The following is a 4,383-nucleotide window of genomic DNA, read 5'->3' as shown; positions in this document are numbered from 1 at the left end:
CTAGCTACAGGCTTGAGGTCCAGTCTTCTTAGTTGAACCGGCTTGTCTTTGGAGTCAATCTTCCATTGAGCTCCTTCCACACATATGTCCATGAGGACTTGGTCCAACCTTTGATTAAAGTTGACCCTTCTAGTGTAGGGGCGTGCATCTCCTTGCATCATAGGCAAGTTAAACGCCAACCTCACATTTTTCGGACTAAAATCTAAGTATTTCCCCCGAACCATGGTGAGATAATTCTTTGGGTTCGGGTTCTTACTTTGATCATGGTTCCTAGTGATCCATGCATTGGCATAGAACTCTTGAACCATTAGGATGCCGACTTGTTGAATGGGTTTTGTTAGAACTTCCCAACCTCTTCTTTGGATTTCATGTCGGATCTCTGGATACTCATTCTTCTTGAGCTTGAAAGGGACCTCGGGGATCACCTTCTTCTTGACCACAACATCATAGAAGTGGTCTTAATGAGCTTTGGAGATGAATCTTTCCATCTCCCATGACTCGGAGGTGGAAGCTTTTGTCTTCCCTTTCCCTTTTCTAGAGGATTATCCGGTCTTAGGTGCCATCTATGGTAATGGAAAAACAAAAAGCTTATGCTTTTACCACACCAAACTTAGAATATTGCTCGCCCTCGAGCAAGAAAAGAAAAAATAGATGAAGAAGAAGAAGAAAATATGGAGGAGAGGAGGGAGATGTGTTTCGGCCAAGAAGGGGAAGAAAGGGTTGTGTTGTGTGAAAATGAGGAAGAATGGATGGCTATATATAGGGAAGGGAGGGGGGTAAGGTTCGGCCATAAGGGTGGGTTTTGGGTGGGAAATTGATTTTGAATTTTGAAGGTGGGTGGAGTTTATGAGGTAGGTTTATGGGGAAGAGTGGATGGATGTGAGTGGTGAAGTGGTTGTAGGGAAGAGAGATTGAGGTGATTGGTGAAGAGTTTTGGGGAAGAATGCTTATGGGATTATGTGAAAGAGGGGTGAGAAGAAGTGAGTGGAGGTAGGTGGGGATCCTGTGGGGTCCACAGATCCTGAGGTGTTCAAGGATTCACAACCTTGCACCAAATTAGGCATGCAAAATGCCCTTGCACACAACTCTGGGCGTTCAGCGCCAGATTGGTGCTTGTTCTGGGCGTTGAACGCCCATTTGTTGCCCATTTCTGGCGTTGAACGCCAGAACCATGCTTGTTCTGGGCGTTCAGCACCAGCTCTTCTCCAGGGTGCAATTCTGGCGTTCAAACGCCCAGATGCTGCTCATTTTGGGCGTTCAGCGCCAGAACCATGCTCTGTTCTGGCGTTGAATGCCAGCCAGATGCTTCTTACTGGCATTTAAACGCCAGTAAGGTCTTCCTCCAGGGTGTGATTTTTCTTCTGCTGTTTTTTATTCCATTTTCAATTTTTATATTTATTTTGTGACTCCACATGATCATGAACCTAATAAAACATGAAAAACAATGAAAATAAAAATTAGATAAATAAAAATTGGGTTGCCTCCCAACAAGCGCTTCTTTAATGTCAATAGCTTGACAGTGGGCTCTCATGGAGCCTCACAGATGTTCAGAGCATTGTTGAGACTCCCCAACACCAAACTTAGAGTTTGGATATGGGAGTTCAACACCAAACTTAGAGTTTGGTTGTGGCCTCCCAACACCAAACTTAGAGTTTGACTGTGGGAGCTCTGGTTGACTCTGTTTTGAGAGAAGCTTTTTATGCTTCCTCTCCATGTTTACAGAAGGGTAACCTTGAGTTGTAAACACAAGGGAGTCCTCATTCAATTGAAGGACTAATTCACCTCTATCAACATCAATCACAGCTCTTGCTGTGGCTAGGAAGGGTCTTCCAAGGATGATGGATTCATCCTCATCCCTCCCAGTATATAGGACTATGAAATCAGCAGGGATGTAAAGGCCTTCAACCTTTACTAACACATCCTCTACTTGTCCATAAGCCTGTTTTCTTGAACTGTCTGCCATCTCTAATGAGATTTTAGCAGCTTGTACCCCAAAGATTCCCAGTTTCTCTATTACAGAGAGGGGTATGAGGTTTATCCCTGAACCAAGGTCACACAGAGCTTTTTCAAAGATCATGGTGCCTATGGTACAAGGTATTATGAACTTTTCAGGATCCTGTTTCTTCTGAGGCAATGTCAGTTGATCCAGATCACTTAGTTCATTGGTGAACAAGGGAGGTTCATCTTCCCAAGTCTCAATACCAAATAATTTGGCATTCAGCTTCATGATTGCACCAAGAAACTTGGCAGCTTGCTCTTCAGTAACATCCTCATTCTCTTCAGAAGAGGAATACTCATCAGAGCTCATGAATGGCATAAGGAGGTTCAATAGAATCTCTATGGAATCTCTATGGTCTCTAGATGAGTCTCAGATTCCTTTGGTTCCTCAGAGGGAAACTCCTTATTGATCACTGGACATCCCAGGAGGTCTTCCTCCTTGGGATTCACGTCCTCTCCTTCCTTTACAGGTTCGGCCATGTTGACTATGTCAATGGCCTTGCACTTTCCTTTTGGATTTTCTTCTGTATTGCTTGGGAGAGTACTAGGAGGGATTTCAGTGATCCTTTTACTCAGCTGGCCCACTTGTGCTTCCAAATTTTTAATGGAGGACCTTGTTTCATTCATGAAACTTACAGTTGCCTTAGATAGATCAGAGACTAAGTTTGCTAAATTAGAGGTATTTTGTTCAGAGTTCTCTGTCTGTTGCTGAGTGGATGATGGAAAAGGCTTGCTATTGCTAAACCTGTATCTTCCACCATTATTAAAGCCTTGTTGAGGCTTTTATTGATCCTTCCATGAGAGATTTGGATGATTTCTCCATGATGGATTATAGGTGTTTCCATAAGGTTCACCTAAGTAATTTACCTCTGCTATTGCAGGGTTCTCAGGATCATAAGCTTTTTCTTCAGAAGATGCCTCTTGAGTACTGTTGGATGTAGCTTGCATTCCATTCAGACTCTGAGAAATCATATTGACTTGCTGAGTCAATATTTTATTCTGAGCCAATATGGCATTCAGAGTATCAATTTCAAGAACTCCCTTCTTCATAGGCGTCCCATTACTCACAGGATTCCTCTCAGAAGTGTACATGAACTGGTTATTAGCAACCATGTCAATGAGTTCTTGAGCTTCTGCAGGTGTTTTCTTTAAGTGAATGGATCCACCTGCAGAGGTATCCAATGACATTTTAGCTAATTCAGACAGACCATCATAGAATATGTCCAGGATGGTCCATTCTGAAAGCATGTCAGAAGGACACTTTTTGGTCAGTCCTTTGTATCTCTCCCAAGCTTCATAGAGGGATTCACCTTCTTTCTGTCTGAAGGTCTGAACATCCACTCTAAGCTTACTCAGCTTTTGAGGAGGAAAGAACTTGGCTAAGAAAGCCTTGACCAGCTTATCCCAAGAGTTCAGGCTATCCTTAGGTTGAGAGTCCAACCATACTCTAGCTCTGCCTCTTACAGCAAAAGGGAAAAGCATGAGCCTGTAGACTTCAGGATCTACTCCATTAGTCTTAACAGTATCACATATCTGCAAGAATTCAGTTAAGAACTGAAAAGGATCTTCAGATGGAAGTCCATGAAACTTGCAGTTTTGTTGCATCAGAGAAACTAATTGAGGTTTCAGCTCAAAATTGTTTGCTCCAATGGCAGGAATGGAGATGCTTCTTCCATGTAAATTGGAATTAGGTGCAGTAAAGTCACCAAGCATCCTCCTTGTATTATTATTATTTTCGGCTGCCATCTCCTCTTCTTGTTCAAAAATTTCTGAAAGGTGCTTGCTGGATTGTTGTAATTTAGCTTCTCTTAATTTTCTGCTTCAACAAGAATGTTCTTGTCCTTGCTCCTGCTCATATGAAAAAGAGAGAACAGAGAAATAATAATGATAGGGGTCCTTTTTACCACAGTATAGAGGTCCCTGTGTGAGTAGAAGAAAAGAAGAAGAAAAAATTCGAACACAGATGGAAGAAGGGGTTCGAATTTGGGTGAGATGAAGTGTTAGTAGATGAATAAATAGTTAGAAGAAGATGAAAGGGGGAAGTGAATTTTCGAAAAAATTTTTTGAAAAAGAGTTAGTGGTTTTCGAAAATAGTTTTTTTTTTTTTTTGAAAAAGGTTAGTAATTTTCGAAAATTAAAATAAAAAATTAAAATAATTAGTTAATTAAAAAGAAATTTTGAAAAAGAGGGGAGATATTTTCAAAAATTAGAGAGAGAGAGAGTTAGTTAGGTGGTTTTGAAAAAGATAAGAGACAAACAAAAAGTTAGTTAGTTAGTTGAAACAAATTTGAAATCCAATTTTGAAAAGATAAGAAGATAGGAAGTTAGAAAAGATATTTTAGAATCAAATTTTTGAAAAAGATAAGATAAGAAGATATTTTTGAA

General features: G+C 40.8%; 1 non-coding gene across 1 annotated transcript; it reads left to right on the top strand.

The window, feature by feature from the left end:
- Positions 1 to 3,240: 3,240 nt before the first annotated feature.
- LOC112746570 (small nucleolar RNA R71) lies at positions 3,241 to 3,348 on the top strand. Its single transcript, XR_003174448.1, has one exon. It is a non-coding gene; the product is annotated as a small nucleolar RNA R71 (small nucleolar RNA).
- Positions 3,349 to 4,383: the final 1,035 nt, after the last annotated feature.

The sequence above is a fragment of the Arachis hypogaea genome, chromosome 14 (genome assembly GCF_003086295.3).
Source record: "Arachis hypogaea cultivar Tifrunner chromosome 14, arahy.Tifrunner.gnm2.J5K5, whole genome shotgun sequence".
NCBI lineage: Eukaryota > Viridiplantae > Streptophyta > Magnoliopsida > Fabales > Fabaceae > Arachis > Arachis hypogaea.
This window is presented reverse-complemented; position numbering and strand designations above follow the sequence as displayed.